The following is a 23,522-nucleotide window of genomic DNA, read 5'->3' on the forward strand; positions in this document are numbered from 1 at the left end:
TGACGGCAAGATACGATGACACGAAGACACGAAGGCAAGATACGATGGCACCATGACACGACGGCACGATACGATGTCAGAATGACATGACGGCACGATACGATGACACGACGGCAAAATGCGATGACACGACGGCAAAATGCGATGACACGACGGTACGATACGATGGCACGATGACACGACGGCACGATACGATGACACGACGGCACGATACGATGGCACGATGACACGACGTCACGATACGATGGCACGATGAAACGACGGCCTATACGTTAAGCCATTACGGACTTGTCTCCCTTTGCATTTCACACACTATCACTTTCGTTTTGACGCTCAAGTATGGTTGGTATCCTTACATTTCGTTACGTTCTATGTTGTGCATGAATATAGATTCTATGAGATTGTTAGGTAATTGTGTGACGAGATGGGACAGTTTGTTTGGGGTAACACATGAGAGAGAGAAGGCTGGTTACAGAGGGCTGAGCCGATTGTCTCTGTGAGTATGTTTTTGTCGGTTGATTGCACAGCATGCTTTTCTAAGTCGAATAAAGGTAACGTGGTCCCTGTATACTTTTTACACATTATATTGTCTTTCCTCTGTCGATGTTTCTGCATGATTGGTAACTTCATGACGCACGTCCCCAACAGTGCGGCCCTCAACACCGTCAAGGCTCTAATTTCTTGCGGCGTCAGCATGGTCCAGCTACACCCACAGAGGCCACCGCGACATGGGCAGCATCGACTGTCCCGGGACGGCACTCTACAACCTCATCAGAACGTGGCCACACTATTAAAACAATAATTTCGTCATGACATAATGTAATGATGAATAAGGATAATTACAGAGAGAAATTAACACGACATATCAATATTTTTTAATTATTAATTGATCAGCACTCAACAAGACAAGGCAGATTTTGACTTGAGTTAAATTGCTACAAAGTCTGTAGATGTCCATGAATCGTCAATCCAGATGGTTTTGCCCCATATAGTTAATATGTAGGTGGGTGAGTGAGTATTGTTTTACGCCACTTTTAACACTATTCGAGCAATATCACGGCAGGGCACACCAGAAATGTGCTCCACACATTCTACGCATTCTACATATACTGGGGACTGTATGCCTTAGAATGAGTAAGTGAGTTGGGTTTAAGGTGAGGTGAAATGGGGTTTAACGTCGCGTCCAAGATTATTGCACTTATATAACGACGTGCATGTACGTGTGTGTGTTTGTGTGTTTGTGTGGCTGTTTGTACTAGCCCGGACTGATGCCGATTAATAGTGCTAGCTCACTGAGATACCATGCCGCAGTTGAACATGAATGCCCCACTCAGACACAGTATACTGACTCCGAGCCGACCAGTCCTTGTTTTAGCCCCTTAATGCCGAGCGCCAGACAGGGTAACAACTAGTACCATCTTTTAACGTCTTTTGGTATGACGCGGTCGGGGATCGAACCCCGGACCTTCCGCTCTCCGGGCGGACGCTCTACCACTAGACCACGGGGGCGGTCGAGTTGGGTTTAAGAAGCTTTGGACAGTATTGAAATTATATCACTACATGTCAGCTTGAAACGGGACGCAAACACAACGTGATCCAGGTCTGAGACATTTAAAACCTTGCACGGGCATTTTGCTGACAAACCGAGAATCATATGGCGAAAATGGATTCGAACCTCCCACCACAGGTTAAGGTTAAGGGACGTAACTCTGCACAGGAAATTCCGGCGCCTTAGATGATGTTCAGCAGACGCGTACGCTAAAATATATTAACCAATGCCAAAGTACTTTCTGGGCAAAATGTATTTGATATATTTAAGGAGTGACTGTGTATTTTTTCGGTTCATTGAGGTATGAATCGAAAACCGATGTGCAAACTGTATGAATCCGCGATCGGGACAAAAACAGGCAAGCGAGTCTGCATATATGCTGTTTCATTCCTTCTCGGCCTTCGGTCTCAAGGGTTGTATGGACAAGGAATGTGCATGGATTTCGCTAAATGCCCAGTGCATGGCGATACACGTGAGCAGAAAGGGAATTCCCTCGCATGTAATGTTAGGATTCCCCGACATTCCGTAGTAATAAAAGTAGTCCGCTTCGGTGGGCGTGGCTTACGTTTTTACATTCATTGGGAAATGAAGGCAATAACACGTGACCCATTCAGCTAATCAGAATGCAGGAATTTCAATGAACACAAGGAAAATTTATTTACAGTAAACTACGGTTACTTCGAACTCAACGGGACTACTAATTTTAGTTCGTTATAACCGTAGTTCATTACAAGCATCTATACAGCATAACTACAGCAAATACTCGGGACCATAAAGTAAGTTCGTTATATCCGTCAGTTCGTTATAAGCATGTTCGTTATAACCGTAATATAATGTATATATGTATGAGGGAATGACTCTCACTGAGTCATGTATGTCCATGGATATCGAAAGAGGTGTCATCCTACCCCAGACCTATGAACATCCGGGGTGGTAAAGGTCTTAAGCAACCAATGCTTGCCCTAAAAGGCTACTATGCTTGTCGTAAGAGGCGACTAACGGGATCGGGTGGTCAGGCTCGCTGACTTGGTTGATGCATGTAGTGACCTCAACACGTCTTCGTGTACCCACTGTATAACGACCTCGACCTTCAAGCACAGTAGATGGAGGTCAGAACATCACTTGTGTCGCGACACCTCTCTATTAGGTGATTCGTTGGTATTGTTTTCTGTGAAAAATATACTATAGGTACGTGCCGGTACATAATTGGGTAGATAATGGAATAAAAATACAAAGGTTGACACATACCCAACTACCTGACACCTGAATGCACCTAATACAACGATTGTGCAAATGCTTGTGTTTGTTCAAGCATTATCAATAGCCGGCAAAGGTCGCCACTTTCGTGCCTTAAGCAAACTATGAACATCGAAAAGGGCACCTGCCAGGCCGTGAATGGTAATGCGACAGATTCTATTTCCATACATCAACAGAGTATTGCAGCAATGAATGCAAAAGTATGTTTTTGTCAAGGAACGTTGCAACGCCTGTTTGTTCATACTGAATAAAAGGCAAGTGCTCGAAGCCAGAATTCGACAACAGGCACACAAGGAGACGGATAAGGACACTTGGTAAGGTGTAATCATTTCACTCTGTAGTGTTATATGTGATTGGATATTAATTAATGTTTTAAACATCTATGCATTAGGGGCTCTGGTGGCCCTGTGGTCTAAGACCACGCACCTCTCCGTATCAGGATCTGGTGGTCGAGGGTTCAACCCCGCGTTACGCCTGGTACATGACTCGTCTATCAGATGATAGGTATTCTCGCAGATTTCACGATAAGCTCTTCTCCTATATTAGTCTACCGTCGTCAAATTAATAAGAGGCTGTGGGGGAGCCTATGGGTTATGACCCGGGTTCGATTCCCCACATGGGTACAGCTTATTTTTAGTGTCCCCCGCCATGATAGTGCTGGAATATTACTAAAAGCGGCGTAAAATCATACTCACTCACTCATATTTATGAAATGTCGTATTAAGTATCATTAACCCCAACTAATTCACTCCACTGTGAACCAAGTCGTTATTGTAATCATTAAACTTAATAACTGCACATCGACACGCACGCCTAACTGCATTGGCTATATCTTACTTAAGATCAATAAGTGCCACAGCCTAAGACTCACAGACCCGTGAAGATTCCGGGGTAGAATAGGTCTTCAGCAACCCATGCTTGCCGCAAAAGGTGACTATGCTTGTCGTAAGAGGCGACTAATTACGGAATCGGGTGGTCAGGCTCGCTGACTTGGTTGATGCATGTCATCGATCCCAATTGCGTGGATCGATGCTCATGATATTAATCACTGGATTGTCTGGTCCAGACTCGATTATTAACAGACTGCCGTCATATAGCTGGAATATGGCTGAGTGCGGCGTTTTAACAACAAACCAACCAGCCAACTAAGACTCCCAATTGTTGTGCAGAGTTGCGTTCCTTAGCAACTTCAGAATCCTATGACCGCGGGTTCGAATCTCAGCTTAGCCCTCATTATCTAATTCTTGGTTTGTCTGTACCATGCTCGTTCGCATGGGATTCGAGTATCACATTGGGCTTTCCTCTCGCATAAAGGCAACACGCCGTGATATACAAGGGAATGCTGTTCAATGCCACGGTGAACCCAAATCACTCACACAACAGAGTGAGTGAGTGAATGAGTGAGCGAGTGGGTGAGTGAGTGCAGAAATAACACCATTATCATAGCGAGGGACAACAGATATCGACTTCATACTTATGCTGGGAATCGAACAAGCCTTCCCGCTATTTAAATCGCCAAAGAAAAAGTGAAGTGGATATCAAGAATACGTTTGCAGCTTTTGGAAACTTGTGCAATGATATGTTTCGGTTTGTTTGGTTTGTTTAACGACGCACTCAGCAATATTCCAGCTATATGACGGCGGTCTGTAAATACTAGATTATATTCATATATTGTTAAATGTTTTAAAAGCTTGTACTTTCGTACTTGAGACTGTACATGATGTTGAAATCTCATATCAGAAATAAACGACTCGTGCGCCCCTCTTGGTTTATTCTCCCTGCACGTTTTTCTTGAACGATAAACAACGACCACGAGTCGTTTATTTCTTAAATATAACAGCAATATGTTGGTTGGTTGGTTGGTTGGTTTGTTGTTTTACGCCGCACTCAGCAATATTCCAGCTATATGACGGCGGTCTGTAAATAATCGAGTCTGGACCAGACAATCCAGTGATTGATATCATGATCATATCATATCTTGTTCTATTGAAACCCATAAACATAAAACTCTTCACACACGCACCCACGCTCGCTCGCACGCACGCACGCACACACACACGTGTCATTGCTGTGGGTATTACCTTTCATTAAGGAGATCAAACCTTTGGGGAAAGCATTATCATTGAACATGTGCTCCTCACAAAACTTTTTTACAATGTCTGCGCCATGATCTGTTTGTTTAGAACCTTTCTTCCAACCTTTCACCTTTTCATTTTTTAGTTTCATAATTCTCTTTTGGTAAATACTTGCCTCATTTGATTTACAAATCATGGTGCTTTCAACTTCTTGACCAGTTTTTCAAGATTATTTAATTTTGCCTTGATGATTTGGTTTTCAGTGTACATTACCTTTTGGTTGGTTTGTTTGTTGTTTAACGCCGCACTCAGCAATATTCCAGCTACATTGTATGTATATGACGGCGGTCTGTAAATAATCGAGTATGGTCCAGACAATCTAGTGATTAATATCATGACCATTGATCAACGTAATTGGGATCGATGACATGCATCAACCAAGTCAGCGAGCCTGACCACCCGATCCCGTTAGTCGGCTCTTACGGCAAGCATAGTCCCAATTGCGTGGATCGATGCTCATGGTGTCAATCACTGGATTGTCTGGTCGAGGCTCGAATATTTACAGACAGCCGTCATATAGCTTGAATACTGTTGAGTGCGGCGTTAAACAACAAACAAACAAACAAAACACATTTTTGAGGTTGGTATCGGTGTCTGTGATTTTGCAATGGGCGTGATGTGGTGCATATTGAACAAGGGAGTAGCTACAGTTGTGATGTAGGAATTTCAGTTGTCAGGGGAGGTATATTAGGGGTATTTCAATAACTGAAAAGTTGTGAAAAGGAACTGTGTCAAGTTATAAACAAGTGTTGGAGTTTCTGTTTTGCCTACCTTTTTCTTGTTGATATCCTTTTAACATAGCGCCGGGGTATTGATCACATTTTGGCACCTACTTCCCACCTGATAAAATAGTAAGTCAAGTGTTAAATGTGCCCCAATTTGGCTTCAAACGGTATAACGCTATTACTAGCTCATTGGTTATTGTTGCTGGACTGCTGTGCATCAAGGTTGACTGATGATGGTGAAGCTCGGATGGTGATCGGCTCGGAGTCAGTATACTGTGTACTGTGTATTCATGTTAAACTGCGGCATGGTATCTCAGTACTATAAATCGGCATCAGTCCGGACAAGTACAAGCAGCCACACATACACATACACGTGCATGCACGTCGCTATATAAGTGCAATAATCTTGGACGCGACGTTAAACCCCATTTCACCTCACCTCACCTCCAGCCCAGTGATTGACATTATAAGCAATTGGAATACGATGACATGCATCAACTAAGTCAGCGAGCCTCGCCACCCTGATCTCTTTCGTCGCCTCTTACGACAAGCATCGTCACCTTCTACTGCAAGCATGGGTTGGTGAAGACCCACCCAGATCCTCACGGGTGCATCAAAACATGTACCTAGCTGTGCCTCTCTAAAACATGAAACACGGGTGGCAATGTCGTAATTCTCATGAATAATAGAATAGACATACACGTTGTTCAAATAAAACTCGTCTGTCGAGTCGCCTTGGGCGTTGCAATTCTGCTGTTCAGAGTTGCGTTCCTTGGGTGGGTAAAGAAATCCGAATTGCAGGCAGTTTTGTGGGACATGGGTTTGGACCAGTGAGTCTAGACAAGTTGTATATATGTGTCTGTATGAGTAAATAAATCGATGTACATGATCACAGTGCGGTCAATATAAATCAGATAACAGCAGCTAGGCTATGTGTAACATGGCTAGTGTCACGGATATGTGCTCCTGATATCAGGATGTCATTAAACAAGAATAAAGTAATACTAATAAAAGTTCAGTTTTATTGTTACGAGCTTGTGCGCCTCGTTTATGTTTCTAGTTTTGTCAGCACCATACCCGTGCTCGTGGGTTTCACCGAAGTGGTAAACGTCTGAGACCTGCATCACTTCGGGCTTTCCTCCCACATTAAGCTTAAGTGATGTAACTGGAATAATTTTAAAAGCGGCGTTAAACCCAAATCACTCATTCACTATTGTTACGAGCTAATTGTAACTCTCGCTACTGCCTGAAAATCAACGTTACTAAAACATTTATCATACATGAATAAGGTAGCATAAATATATGAGATAACATTTTTAAAACCAATTATTGATAAAAGTATGGGAAAATTTACGGACAACCAATTCTCTGACGAAACGCCAGTGAACATAAGAAACTGAGTTGCGCTGGAAGGCGCCGGACTAGGCCGATCGTCGGAGAGCAACGAGAGGGTGATGTTCTACGGTCATTGCACCATGACAAGCCTGGTGACAGCCTGGTGACAGCCTGCCACACAGAACAACTCCCTGTAACCTGATAAAGGTGATTGCTTCAAACAGGCGTTTGAAATTGATTATTTACATGTCCTGTAGATGGATTATTTCTGTTAGCTATGGAATACTGTTTTGGATATTCTCGCGATCTCGCATTCTCACGATCTTGACTTTTGGAAACGAGCTACATATGCCCAAAACACGGGAATGCGAGATCCCGAGATTTTGGCTAAAATCTCGCGTTGCCACGATCTCGCATTCTCGTGTTTTTAGTATATAGCACATTTTGTTAAAAGTCGACAACGCGAGAATGCGACATTTGGACATGTTGTAAAATCTCGCAGTCTCGCAATCTCGTCTTGTCAAATTAGGCCACAAAAACGCGAAATCGCGAAATGCGGCTACTCTGTCAGTTACAGAAATAATCACAAGCCAGTGAAATTCTCATTGAGGCAATATTATACACGGCTAGAATATTCATTTAAACAGAAATCTCACAGATCAATTTGTAGCATTCGGGTAAAATGGTCGAGATTGTCCGATGTGTTTATACGACACCATATTCGCCACTTTAGGCCATACAAAATTAATTAATAGATTTTCATCTGCTCCCGCCTGACAACAAAATATCCTGCCTTACATTATTCTAAAATAAATGCTCAAAGTTTCTAGAAATAGAAATATCGCTAATATGAGTGTTCGTACGTACTTTCTTTACCTGATGAAATATTCCCTACATGTAGCCCTACTGAACACGCCTGATGCATGTAAATCGAACCCTTCGACAGCAATTGTAAACAGATGCCTTTAATACTTCGATAAGAACAAAATAAAATGTTAAAAATAAAATGCCTCCCGTCTCCCATGTTTAAAAAAAATAAAAATCAATCATAATCTAACTAGTAATTTATTGCGGCCTTGACATCCACATGATAGGCATGCTTATACTGGAAAAGTTCCCCAATATGCAGCCTGAGGGACCGGCATGGCTTTGAATAAGAGAGTGAGCTTGGCTTAACACCGCTTTAAACAGTACTATTTATATTTTAGTTATATCCCGACTTGTCAGTTAAAATGGGACGAAACCCCACATCATAGGTTTGTGGCACGTCCAAGGGACGCAACTCTACACAGCGTACTGCGACGCCTCAGGCGACTGAGCCACAAGATGACTGTGTAGGTAATTGGCAGAAAAACGCAAGATCGCGACAAAAGTCAAGTGTCGCCATCTGGTGTTCTCGCGTTTTTGAAAATATTTCCATGTAACTATACAGGCAATTGACATAAAAGCACGTGAACGCGAGGACGCGAGATGACGACATTGGTCAAGTACACACTGACCATGACAAGCAAGTAGAAAACATAATACATAAATAATTATAATAAGTTGATGTCTTTAGTAGCTCTCCATCAATATACCACTTCTCATAATGTCGTAAATAACCACCATTTCTAAAAACTAATATTTCTGTCTTATCCGTATTTATCTGTAATCCCACTGATTTACAATATTTACATAAAATGTCAACCTTTCTTTGCAAACCAATAACACTGTCATCAAAAATACATAAATCATCATCATACAATAATAACAGTAGTTCCAAATATTCTGCACCTATGAATATACATACCTATTACGTCTGCATCTTCCACCATGGATTGTAATTCTGAAATAAACATTGTAAATAAAAACGGGCTGATAACACAACCTTGTCTGACTCCACTTAAACTATCAAAATAACCAGTAATAGTAGTGTTGGATACTCTTACAGGCGCTTTTACATTTATTGCCTATTTCAGAGAATAATTTACCATGAACACCTTTATTCACTATTGAATACCACCGTGACAGTAATTTCTTGTTAATATAAATCAAATGCTTTCTTTAAGTCTACATAAATACAGTAAAAATGTCCGCCACTTTTAGATAAATACTTTTGTACACGACATTGCAAAGTGAAAATATTATCCGTTGTGCAATAGCCTTTCCTAAATCCTGCCTGGGCCTCGGGGATACTGTTAAGGTGATTAGAAAAACGTTTAAGACGCGCATTTAGAAAAGAGGAGAATAACATCCCAAAATTATCCATCAAAGATATGCCTCTATAATTAATAACACAACCAAAGCTTTTCTTTTTTTATGAAGTGGTACAATAACACTCTTAGCAGCAGCTAAAACGAGAGAACGCGAGATCGCAAGAACGCGAGATCTCGAGAAAATAAAATGTGGCATTCTCGCGTTTTCGCGAGTCCGTGTTTTGTGGCCTAATTTGACAAGTCGAGATTGCGAGATTGCGAGATTTAAATCATGTCCAAATGTCGCATTCTCGCGTTGTCGTCTTTTGACAAAAAGTGCTATGAATGCGAGGAATGCGAGATTTTGGCCAAATCTCGCAATTTCGCAATCTCGCATTCTCGTGTTTTTGGCATACTTTGTTCTCACTCATTCAATGTTCGCCATTGTATGACGAATTTAATTTGCATCTCCGGCTTGATTTTCCTTTTTATGTTTTTAGGAATTATAAGTGAATTCATTTGAGTACCCGTGAAATATGTAGCTACCTACCTGATTATTTACAGGTCGCCACCATACTTTGGCGTGAAATAAATTTAAGAGACAAAGCCCTTTCCATAATCATGACAAATCACAGCCCACTGTACGATTTCGACTGTATTTATGAATCATTATCAAATGATGATACCATTTGCAAGTATTCGCGATTATGTGAGCTAACCGTTCCCCAACTGGTCGCACCTGTCACAAACACATGCAGTTGAAAGTTGAAAATGTCGTCAACATGTCTACCATAAAAAAAACTTTTGAAACATAAACTGAGGCATTGAACGTTGAAACCTTGATGAAACATCCTTTGAGCAAGAGTCGTACGATTGTCTTTAACATTTAAGTAGAAGACAATGATTGTACCTCAAATGTTGTGAAATGCAGACACTAATTACTTGACTTAAAGAGGAAATTGACAATTGGGGACGTCGAAGTGATCCTAAAGTCTTGTGGATAATAATTGAATCGTGTCATACAGTCTTTTGGATAATATCTGAATCGTGTCATGCAGTCATTTGGATAATAACTGAATCGTGTCATGCAGTCTTTTGGATAATATCTGAATCGTGTCATGCAGTCTTTTGGATAATAACTGAATCGTGTCATACAGTCTTGTGGATAATATCTGAATCGTGTCATGCAGTCTTTTGGATAATAATTGAATCGTGTCATGCAGTCTTGTGGATAATATCTTAACCGTGTCATGCAGTCTTGTGGATAATAACTGAATCGTGTCATGCAGTCTTTTGGATAATAACTGAATCGTGTCATGCAGTCTTTTGGATAATAACTGAATCGTGTCATGCAGTCTTGTGGATAATATCTGAATCGTGTCATGCAGTCTTTTGGATAATAACTGAATCGTGTCATGCGGTCTTGTGGATAATAACTGAATCGTGTCATACAGTCTTGTGGATAATATCTGAATCGTGTCATGCTGTCTTGTGGATAATATCTGAATCGTGTCATGCAGTCTTGTGGATAATATCTGAACCGTGTCATACAGTCTTGTGGATAATATCTGAATCGTGTCATGCAGTCTTGTGGATAATATCCGAATCGTGTCATGCAGTCTTGTGGATAATATCTGAACCGTGTCATACAGTCTTGTGGATAATATCTGAATCGTGTCATGCAGTCTTGTGGATAATATCTGAATCGTGTCATGCAGTCTTGTGGATAATATCTGAACCGTGTCATACAGTCTTGTGGATAATATCTGAATCGTGTCATACAGTCTTGTGGATAATATCTGAATCGTGTCATGCAGTCTTGTGGATAATAACTGAATCGTGTCATGCAGTCTTGTGGATAATAACTGAATCGTGTCATGCAGTCTTGTGGATAATAACTGAATCGTGTCATGCAGTCTTGTGGATAATATCTGAATCGTGTCATGCGGTCTTGTGGATAATAGCTGAACCGTGTCATGCAGTCTTGTGGATAATAACTGAATCGTGTCATGCAGTCTTGTGGATAATATCTGAATCGTGTCATGCAGTCTTGTGGATAATATCTGAATCGTGTCATGCGGTCTTGTGGATAATAACTGAATCGTGTCATGCGGTCTTGTGGATAATAACTGAACCGTGTCATGCGGTCTTGTGGATAATAACTGAATGGTGTCATACAGTCTTGTGGATAATATCTGAATCGTGTCATGCAGTCATGTGGATAATATCTGAATCGTGTCATGCAGTCTTTTGGATAATATCTGAATCGTGTCATGCAGTCTTTTGGATAATAACTGAATCGTGTCATGCGGTCTTGTGGATAATAACTGAATCGTGTCATGCAGTCTTGTGGATAATAACTGAATCGTGTCATGCGGTCTTGTGGATAATAACTGAACCGTGTCATGCAGTCTTGTGGATAATAACTGAATCGTGTCATGCAGTCTTGTGGATAATATCTGAATCGTGTCATGCAATCTTGTGGATAATAACTGAATCGTGTCATGCGGTCTTGTGGATAATAACTGAACCGTGTCATGCAGTCTTGTGGATAATAACTGAATCGTGTCATGCAGTCTTGTGGATAATAACTGAACCGTGTCATGCAGTCTTGTGGATAATAACTGAATCGTGTCATGCAGTCTTGTGGATAATAACTGAATCGTGTCATGCAGTCTTTTGGATAATAACTGAACCGTGTCATGCAGTCTTGTGGATAATAACTGAATCGTGTCATGCAGTCTTGTGGATAATATCTAAATCGTGTCATGCAGTCTTGTGGATAATAACTGAATCGTGTCATGCAGTCTTGTGGATAATATCTGAATCGTGTCATACAATCTTGTGGATAATAACTGAATCGTGTCATGCGGTCTTGTGGATAATAACTGAACCGTGTCATGCAGTCTTGTGGATAATAACTGAATCGTGTCATGCAGTCTTTTGGATAATAACTGAATCGTGTCTTACAGTCTTGTGGATAATAACTGAATCGTGTCATGCAGTCTTGTGGATAATATCTGAATCGTGTCATGCAGTCTTGTGGATAATAACTGAATCGTGTCATACAGTCTTGTGGATAATAACTGAATCGTGTCATGCAGTCTTGTGGATAATATCTGAATCGTGTCATGCAGTCTTGTGGATAATAACTGAATCGTGTCATGCAGTCTTGTGGATAATAACTGAATCGTGTCATGCAGTCTTGTGGATAATATCTGAATCGTGTCATGCAGTCTTTTGGATAATAACTGAATCGTGTCATGCGGTCTTGTGGATAATAACTGAATCGTGTCATACAGTCTTGTGGATAATATCTGAATCGTGTCATGCTGTCTTGTGGATAATATCTGAATCGTGTCATGCAGTCTTGTGGATAATATCTGAACCGTGTCATACAGTCTTGTGGATAATATCTGAATCGTGTCATGCAGTCTTGTGGATAATATCCGAATCGTGTCATGCAGTCTTGTGGATAATATCTGAACCGTGTCATACAGTCTTGTGGATAATATCTGAATCGTGTCATGCAGTCTTGTGGATAATATCTGAATCGTGTCATGCAGTCTTGTGGATAATATCTGAACCGTGTCATACAGTCTTGTGGATAATATCTGAATCGTGTCATGCAGTCTTGTGGATAATAACTGAATCGTGTCATGCAGTCTTGTGGATAATAACTGAATCGTGTCATGCAGTCTTGTGGATAATAACTGAATCGTGTCATGCAGTCTTGTGGATAATATCTGAATCGTGTCATACAGTCTTGTGGATAATATCTGAATCGTGTCATGCAGTCTTGTGGATAATAACTGAATCGTGTCATGCAGTCTTGTGGATAATAACTGAATCGTGTCATGCAGTCTTGTGGATAATAACTGAATCGTGTCATGCAGTCTTGTGGATAATATCTGAATCGTGTCATGCAGTCTTGTGGATAATAACTGAACCGTGTCATGCAGTCTTGTGGATAATAACTGAATCGTGTCATGCAGTCTTGTGGATAATATCTGAATCGTGTCATGCAGTCTTGTGGATAATAACTGAATCGTGTCATGCGGTCTTGTGGATAATAACTGAATCGTGTCATGCGGTCTTGTGGATAATAACTGAACCGTGTCATGCGGTCTTGTGGATAATAACTGAACCGTGTCATACAGTCTTGTGGATAATATCTGAATCGTGTCATGCAGTCATGTGGATAATATCTGAATCGTGTCATGCAGTCTTTTGGATAATATCTGAATCGTGTCATGCAGTCTTTTGGATAATAACTGAATCGTGTCATGCGGTCTTGTGGATAATAACTGAATCGTGTCATGCAGTCTTGTGGATAATAACTGAATCGTGTCATGCGGTCTTGTGGATAATAACTGAACCGTGTCATGCAGTCTTGTGGATAATAACTGAATCGTGTCATGCAGTCTTGTGGATAATATCTGAATCGTGTCATGCAATCTTGTGGATAATAACTGAATCGTGTCATGCGGTCTTGTGGATAATAACTGAACCGTGTCATGCAGTCTTGTGGATAATAACTGAATCGTGTCATGCAGTCTTGTGGATAATAACTGAACCGTGTCATGCAGTCTTGTGGATAATAACTGAATCGTGTCATGCAGTCTTGTGGATAATAACTGAATCGTGTCATGCAGTCTTGTGGATAATAACTGAACCGTGTCATGCAGTCTTGTGGATAATAACTGAATCGTGTCATGCAGTCTTGTGGATAATATCTGAATCGTGTCATGCAGTCTTGTGGATAATAACTGAATCGTGTCATGCAGTCTTGTGGATAATAACTGAATCGTGTCATGCAGTCTTGTGGATAATATCTGAATCGTGTCATGCAGTCTTTTGGATAATAACTGAATCGTGTCATGCGGTCTTGTGGATAATAACTGAATCGTGTCATACAGTCTTGTGGATAATATCTGAATCGTGTCATGCTGTCTTGTGGATAATATCTGAATCGTGTCATGCAGTCTTGTGGATAATATCTGAACCGTGTCATACAGTCTTGTGGATAATATCTGAATCGTGTCATGCAGTCTTGTGGATAATATCCGAATCGTGTCATGCAGTCTTGTGGATAATATCTGAACCGTGTCATACAGTCTTGTGGATAATATCTGAATCGTGTCATGCAGTCTTGTGGATAATATCTGAATCGTGTCATGCAGTCTTGTGGATAATATCTGAACCGTGTCATACAGTCTTGTGGATAATATCTGAATCGTGTCATGCAGTCTTGTGGATAATAACTGAATCGTGTCATGCAGTCTTGTGGATAATAACTGAATCGTGTCATGCAGTCTTGTGGATAATAACTGAATCGTGTCATGCAGTCTTGTGGATAATATCTGAATCGTGTCATACAGTCTTGTGGATAATATCTGAATCGTGTCATGCAGTCTTGTGGATAATAACTGAATCGTGTCATGCAGTCTTGTGGATAATAACTGAATCGTGTCATGCAGTCTTGTGGATAATAACTGAATCGTGTCATGCAGTCTTGTGGATAATATCTGAATCGTGTCATGCAGTCTTGTGGATAATAACTGAACCGTGTCATGCAGTCTTGTGGATAATAACTGAATCGTGTCATGCAGTCTTGTGGATAATATCTGAATCGTGTCATGCAGTCTTGTGGATAATAACTGAATCGTGTCATGCGGTCTTGTGGATAATAACTGAATCGTGTCATGCGGTCTTGTGGATAATAACTGAACCGTGTCATGCGGTCTTGTGGATAATAACTGAACCGTGTCATACAGTCTTGTGGATAATATCTGAATCGTGTCATGCAGTCATGTGGATAATATCTGAATCGTGTCATGCAGTCTTTTGGATAATATCTGAATCGTGTCATGCAGTCTTTTGGATAATAACTGAATCGTGTCATGCGGTCTTGTGGATAATAACTGAATCGTGTCATGCAGTCTTGTGGATAATAACTGAATCGTGTCATGCGGTCTTGTGGATAATAACTGAACCGTGTCATGCAGTCTTGTGGATAATAACTGAATCGTGTCATGCAGTCTTGTGGATAATATCTGAATCGTGTCATGCAATCTTGTGGATAATAACTGAATCGTGTCATGCGGTCTTGTGGATAATAACTGAACCGTGTCATGCAGTCTTGTGGATAATAACTGAATCGTGTCATGCAGTCTTGTGGATAATAACTGAACCGTGTCATGCAGTCTTGTGGATAATAACTGAATCGTGTCATGCAGTCTTGTGGATAATAACTGAATCGTGTCATGCAGTCTTGTGGATAATAACTGAACCGTGTCATGCAGTCTTGTGAATAATAACTGAATCGTGTCATGCAGTCTTGTGGATAATATCTAAATCGTGTCATGCAGTCTTGTGGATAATAACTGAATCGTGTCATGCAGTCTTGTGGATAATATCTGAATCGTGTCATACAATCTTGTGGATAATAACTGAATCGTGTCATGCGGTCTTGTGGATAATAACTGAACCGTGTCATGCAGTCTTGTGGATAATAACTGAATCGTGTCATGCAGTCTTTTGGATAATAACTGAATCGTGTCATACAGTCTTGTGGATAATAACTGAATCGTGTCATGCAATCTTGTGGATAATATCTGAATCGTGTCATGCAGTCTTGTGGATAATAACTGAATCGTGTCATACAGTCTTGTGGATAATAACTGAATCGTGTCATGCAGTCTTGTGGATAATATCTGAATCGTGTCATGCAGTCTTGTGGATAATAACTGAATCGTGTCATGCAGTCTTGTGGATAATAACTGAATCGTGTCATGCAGTCTTGTGGATAATATCTGAATCGTGTCATGCAGTCTTTTGGATAATAACTGAATCGTGTCATGCGGTCTTGTGGATAATAACTGAATCGTGTCATACAGTCTTGTGGATAATATCTGAATCGTGTCATGCTGTCTTGTGGATAATATCTGAACCGTGTCATACAGTCTTGTGGATAATATCTGAATCGTGTCATGCAGTCTTGTGGATAATATCGAAATCGTGTCATGCAGTCTTGTGGATAATAACTGAATCGTGTCATGCAGTCTTGTGGATAATATCTGAATCGTGTCATACAATCTTGTGGATAATAACTGAATCGTGTCATGCGGTCTTGTGGATAATAACTGAACCGTGTCATGCAGTCTTGTGGATAATAACTGAATCGTGTCATGCAGTCTTTTAGATAATAACTGAATCGTGTCATACAGTCTTGTGGATAATAATTGAATCGTGTCATGCAGTCTTGTGGATAATATCTGAATCGTGTCATGCAGTCTTGTGGATAATAACTGAATCGTGTCATACAGTCTTGTGGATAATAACTGAATCGTGTCATGCAGTCTTGTGGATAATATCTGAATCGTGTCATACAATCTTGTGGATAATAACTGAATCGTGTCATGCGGTCTTGTGGATAATAACTGAACCGTGTCATGCAGTCTTGTGGATAATAACTGAATCGTGTCATGCAGTCTTTTGGATAATAACTGAATCGTGTCATACAGTCTTGTGGATAATAACTGAATCGTGTCATGCAGTCTTGTGGATAATATCTGAATCGTGTCATGCAGTCTTGTGGATAATAACTGAATCGTGTCATACAGTCTTGTGGATAATAACTGAATCGTGTCATGCAGTCTTGTGGATAATATCTGAATCGTGTCATGCAGTCTTGTGGATAATAACTGAATCGTGTCATGCAGTCTTGTGGATAATAACTGAATCGTGTCATGCAGTCTTGTGGATAATATCTGAATCGTGTCATGCAGTCTTTTGGATAATAACTGAATCGTGTCATGCGGTCTTGTGGATAATAACTGAATCGTGTCATACAGTCTTGTGGATAATATCTGAATCGTGTCATGCTGTCTTGTGGATAATATCTGAACCGTGTCATACAGTCTTGTGGATAATATCTGAATCGTGTCATGCAGTCTTGTGGATAATATCGAAATCGTGTCATGCAGTCTTGTGGATAATAACTGAATCGTGTCATGCAGTCTTGTGGATAATATCTGAATCGTGTCATACAATCTTGTGGATAATAACTGAATCGTGTCATGCGGTCTTGTGGATAATAACTGAACCGTGTCATGCAGTCTTGTGGATAATAACTGAATCGTGTCATGCAGTCTTTTGGATAATAACTGAATCGTGTCATACAGTCTTGTGGATAATAACTGAATCGTGTCATGCAGTCTTGTGGATAATATCTGAATCGTGTCATGCAGTCTTGTGGATAATAACTGAATCGTGTCATACAGTCTTGTGGATAATAACTGAATCGTGTCATGCAGTCTTGTGGATAATATCTGAATCGTGTCATGCAGTCTTGTGGATAATAACTGAATCGTGTCATGCAGTCTTGTGGATAATAACTGAATCGTGTCATGCAGTCTTGTGGATAATATCTGAATCGTGTCATGCAGTCTTTTGGATAATAACTGAATCGTGTCATGCGGTCTTGTGGATAATAACTGAATCGTGTCATACAGTCTTGTGGATAATATCTGAATCGTGTCATGCTGTCTTGTGGATAATATCTGAACCGTGTCATACAGTCTTGTGGATAATATCTGAATCGTGTCATGCAGTCTTGTGGATAATATCTGAATCGTGTCATGCGGTCTTGTGGATAATATCTGAACCGTGTCATACAGTCTTGTGGATAATATCTGAATCGTGTCATGCAGTCTTGTGGATAATAACTGAATCGTGTCATGCAGTCTTGTGGATAATATCTGAATCGTGTCATACAATCTTGTGGATAATAACTGAATCGTGTCATGCGGTCTTGTGGATAATAACTGAACCGTGTCATGCAGTCTTGTGGATAATAACTGAATCGTGTCATGCAGTCTTTTGGATAATAACTGAATCGTGTCATACAGTCTTGTGGATAATAACTGAATCGTGTCATGCAGTCTTGTGGATAATATCTGAATCGTGTCATGCAGTCTTGTGGATAATAACTGAATCGTGTCATACAGTCTTGTGGATAATAACTGAATCGTGTCATGCAGTCTTGTGGATAATATCTGAATCGTGTCATGCAGTCTTGTGGATAATAACTGAATCGTGTCATGCAGTCTTGTGGATAATAACTGAATCGTGTCATGCAGTCTTGTGGATAATATCTGAATCGTGTCATGCAGTCTTTTGGATAATAACTGAATCGTGTCATGCGGTCTTGTGGATAATAACTGAATCGTGTCATACAGTCTTGTGGATAATATCTGAATCGTGTCATGCTGTCTTGTGGATAATATCTGAATCGTGTCATACAGTCTTGTGGATAATATCTGAATCGTGTTATGCAGTCTTGTGGATAATATCTGAATCGTGTCATGCGGTCTTGTGGATAATATCTGAACCGTGTCATACAGTCTTGTGGATAATATCTGAATCGTGTCATGCAGTCTTGTGGATAATATCTGAATCGTGTCATGCAGTCTTGTGGATAATATCTGAACCGTGTCATACAGTCTTGTGGATAATATCTGAATCGTGTCATGCAGTCTTGTGGATAATATCTGAATCGTGTCATGCAGTCTTGTGGATAATAACTGAATCGTGTCATGCAGTCTTGTGGATAATAACTGAATCGTGTCATGCAGTCTTGTGGATAATATCTCAATCGTGTCATGCGGTCTTGTGGATAATAACTGAACCGTGTCATGCAGTCTTGTGGATAATAACTGAATCGTGTCATGCAGTCTTGTGGATAATATCTGAATCGTGTCATGCAGTCTTGTGGATAATAACTGAATCGTGACATGCGGTCTTGTGGATAATAACTGAATCGTGTCATGCGGTCTTGTGGATAATAACTGAACCGTTTCATGCAGTCTTGTGGATAATAACTGAATCGTGTCATACAGTCTTGTGGATAATATCTGAATCGTGTCATGCAGTCATGTGGATAATATCTGAATCGTGTCATGCAGTCTTTTGGATAATAACTGAATCGTGTCATGCGGTCTTGTGGATAATAACTGAATCGTGTCATGCAGTCTTGTGGATAATAACTGAATTGTGTCATGCGGTCTTGTGGATAATAACTGAACCGTGTCATGCAGTCTTGTGGATAATAACTGAATCGTGTCATGCAGTCTTGTGGATAATATCTGAATCGTGTCATACAATCTTGTGGATAATAACTGAATCGTGTCATGCGGTCTTGTGGATAATAACTGAACCGTGTCATGCAGTCTTGTGGATAATAACTGAATCGTGTCATGCGGTCTTGTGGATAATAACTGAACCGTGTCATGCAGTCTTGTGGATAATAACTGAATCGTGTCATGCGGTCTTGTGGATAATAACTGAATCGTGTCATGCAGTCTTGTGGATAATAACTGAATCGTGTCATGCAGTCTTTTGGATAATAACTGAATCGTGTCATACAGTCTTGTGGATAATATCTAAATCGTGTCATGCAGTCTTGTGGATAATAACTGAATCGTGTCATGCAGTCTTGTGGATAATATCTAAATCGTGTCATGCAGTCTTGTGGATAATAACTGAATCGTGTCAAGCAGTCTTGTGGATAATATCTGAATCGTGTCATACAATCTTGTGGATAATAACTGAATCGTGTCATGCGGTCTTGTGGATAATAACTGAACCGTGTCATGCAGTCTTGTGGATAATATCTGAATCGTGTCATACAGTCTTGTGGATAATAACTGAATGGTGTCATACAGTCTTGTGGATAATATCTGAATCGTGTCATACAGTCTTGTGGATAATATCTGAATCGTGTCATGCAGTCTTGTGGATAATAACTGAATCGTGTCGTGCAGTCTTGTGGATAATAACTGAATCGTGTCATGCAGTCTTGTGGATAATATCTGAATCGTGTCATACAATCTTGTGGATAATAACTGAATCGTGTCATGCGGTCTTGTGGATAATAACTGAACCGTGTCATGCAGTCTTGTGGATAATAACTGAATCGTGTCATGCAGTCTTGTGGATAATATCTGAATCGTGTCATACAGTCTTGTGGATAATAACTGAATCGTGTCATACAGTCTTGTGGATAATATCTGAATCGTGTCATGCAGTCTTGTGGATAATAACTGAATCGTGTCATGCAGTCTTGTGGATAATAACTGAATCGTGTCATGCAGTCTTGTGGATAATATCTGAATCGTGTCATGCGGTCTTGTGGATAATAACTGAACCGTGTCATGCAGTCTTGTGGATAATAACTGAATCGTGTCATGCAGTCTTGTGGACAATAACTGAATCGTGTCATGCAGTCTTGTGGATAATAACTGAATCGTATCATACAGTCTTGTGGACAATAACTGAATCGTGTCATACAGTCTTGTGGATAATAACTGAATCGTGTCATCCAGTCTTGTGGATAATAACTGAATCGTGCCATACAGTCTTGTGGATAATAACTGAATCGTGTCATCCAGTCTTGTGGACAATAACTGAATCGTGTCATACAGTCTTGTGGATAATAACTGAATCGTGCCATACAGTCTTGTCGAATGTGTTTTGGAACTCGGATTCTTTATGTATAGATCTAAATACTAGAACAATTGAGGCAGTATCACTTGTACAGTCTTTCCGGCACTGGGTAAATCAGTTGAAGGAAATTGGTTATTTTATTAGTGAACGATATCAGATCAGCTATATACCTGATGCTTTAGGGCAGGTTCAAACAGTGCAGATTATGGCTCCCGTTTGAGATCAGACAGCGCTACGACACGAAAAGTGAAAAAGTCGGATTACTATCCTCAATGATCTGGAATGTCCTATCATTGTCTGAACGCAGTCGTATACGTTCTACGTATCGGGAAAGGTCCAGAGAGGTCGGCCCAGCATTCACGACAGGATGGTGCATCCCGTAACATTCGGGAAACTCAACCGATTTTGTCTAGTCGGATTACAATCGTGACTATGTCGTGACAGATTCTGCTGTATCGGATCAAAATCGTTACAATGTCCTGTGTTGTCTGGACGGTGTCCTGTGGATCGGGACGCTGTCGTGATGAACGGGCATGAATTGTTCATTGCCGTTTCTTGTCGATTGAGTCAAGACTGCGTCCAGATCTTGCCCAATGCGAACCGTCTTTGTCTGTTCACTGTTCGGTCACTGTCGGATCTCTGTCGGATCGCATTCATGAGAATCGGGACGCTGTCGGGACAGATTGGGTCGTTGTTTACCATGCGGAAGATACAAATCGGATCAGAGTCAGATTGAGAACGGGAGAATCGGGTCGAATTCGGGCGGAAACGGCTGAATCGTGACGCTTGCTGACAATATCTGATTGTCTGTAAATTTCCCGCCACGAATCACAGGATCGTGATCAAACTTTTGACAAATTTTAATTGGGAATGGTCCTATCAAGGACGGCAGTAAATATCCTGAATGTGTGACTGAGCCCTTACTTAAACTTCCCGGCCAAATTACCTTGTATTGAATGTGCCAATCAGGCTCGTATGCTTAAAGACACATATCATCAAAGACGGGAGCACAATTGGTGTCCATGGGCCTGTGCATGCCTACTTCTTTTCTAAATGTCGTATTCCAAAATTTCACATTAACCAAACAGACAATCTATATAATTGTATCCAGAAATAATTCCTCACAGGTTTACAATTTGAATTTGCAAGGTCTAGATATCTGAGACTCTAATCTAAAATTTACTGTCAGGAAGAAAAGACAGTAGGACTAAGTTGTTGTTGGTTTGTTGTTTAACGCCGCACTCAGCAATATTCCAGCTATACGACGGCGGTCTGTAAATAATCAAGTCTGGACCAGACAATCCAGTGATTGATATCATGATCATCGATCCACGCAATTGGGATCGATGACATGCATCAACCAGGTCAGCGAGCCTGACCAGACGATCCCGTTAGTCGCCTTTTACGACAAGCATAGTCACCTTTTACGGCAAGCATGAGTTGCTGAAGACCTATTCTACCCCGGAATCTTCACGGGTCTAGTAGGACTAAGATTGAGTGGTTCAACCAAACTCATATATTGCGATTCTTCAGTTGTCATTATTGATTGCATCAATGCAACCTTGTCATAAATAGACTTGTTGGAACTGTTTTGTCACTCTGAATCTTAATGCATAGATCTCAATATGAAACAGACAAGGCGGTATCATTGGTTTGCTTTATTTCTAGTTCACGTGGGTAAATCACTGGAAGGGAATGGACTATTTGATTGTTTTTTAACGCTACCAGATCATCGATATACCTGAACCTTAAGTTAAACTTCTTGTTTTGACCTTGCCAATATGAACAAACATTCTGATTAATATGCATAAGGAAACAGATCCACAAGAAGGGGAGCAGAATTGGTGCCCATGGGGATGCCTACTTCTTGCCTAAATGTCTTATCCCCAAATTTGTTGGACAGAACCAGACGGGACAGGCTCGTCACAGAGTGGATGACTGGAACGACCGAGAATTGACTCGGTCCGACAACCATCAAACCCCAACTACTCTACTAATGTTGACGGCTTCATTGTTATATGTTTGAGCCTGACCTTCTTTTGTCATATGTCCTGATACATCGTTTTTATTTGTTAAGCATCATATCATCATGAACTAATATTTCTGTCGTGAATGGAAAAATACCGTGAACCACCTACCAGTAAATCAAATCTCTATTAATTTTCTGTCCTAACAGTGTTTGGGTTTCTCATTATTTATATTTTCTGTCCCTGCTCATTGATTAGATGTCAACGACAGGATCGAGGCACTCCCGAATTCAACGGGGTAATATAATCCCTCTATTGATTCCCTTAACTCCTAGACTTTCTGTTTCTCTGATTTTTTTTCAAAATAACCAAGCACTGAACCTGTCGCTACCGTAGCCACCATTTTAAATGTTGAATTTGTTATAATTTTCAAAGGTTTTTGGGATGCGTTTTCTTGTATACCAGCCCTTTTCAAATGCGTATAAGCTTTCTTCCAAAAGCTATTGCTCCTCATCAAAGCATATGAGCCGTCTTCATATAGTATTAGCCCACTTGAAACAGGTATTGGCGCTCTCTTCGACTCTCAGTTGACCCTTTTCAAATTCGTATTGGCCCTCTTGAAATCCGTATTGACCCTGCATCACAACAGCATAGTTCAAGCCGATTTGGGCATGTTAGGGACACTTCATTAATAATGTATCTTAATCCTATATCTACCTGTATGATAATCCTATATCTACCTGTATGATAATCCTATATCTACCTGTATGATAACAACTTGCAGTCGCTGTACTATAGGCTGGGGGGGGGGGGGGGGGGGGGGGGGTTCAGATTCCCGTTGGCCCGGAACACACACGACACATGAAACATGT

General features: G+C 40.7%; 1 protein-coding gene across 1 annotated transcript in view; it reads left to right on the forward strand.

The window, feature by feature from the left end:
• Nucleotides 1-3,059: 3,059 nt before the first annotated feature.
• The window catches only part of LOC124148039 (peptidoglycan-recognition protein SC2-like), a 33,293-nt gene continuing 12,830 nt past the window's right edge, over nt 3,060-23,522 (forward strand). Inside the window, exon 1 of the mRNA XM_048386677.1 lies at nt 3,060-3,120. The gene's annotated coding sequence lies outside the window, so the exon portion shown is untranslated. The remainder of the gene's footprint in view (nt 3,121-23,522) is intronic.

Source organism: Haliotis rufescens, unplaced genomic scaffold (assembly GCF_023055435.1).
Source record: "Haliotis rufescens isolate VD_foot unplaced genomic scaffold, xgHalRufe1.0.p SCAF_10, whole genome shotgun sequence".
Taxonomy (NCBI): domain Eukaryota; kingdom Metazoa; phylum Mollusca; class Gastropoda; order Lepetellida; family Haliotidae; genus Haliotis; species Haliotis rufescens.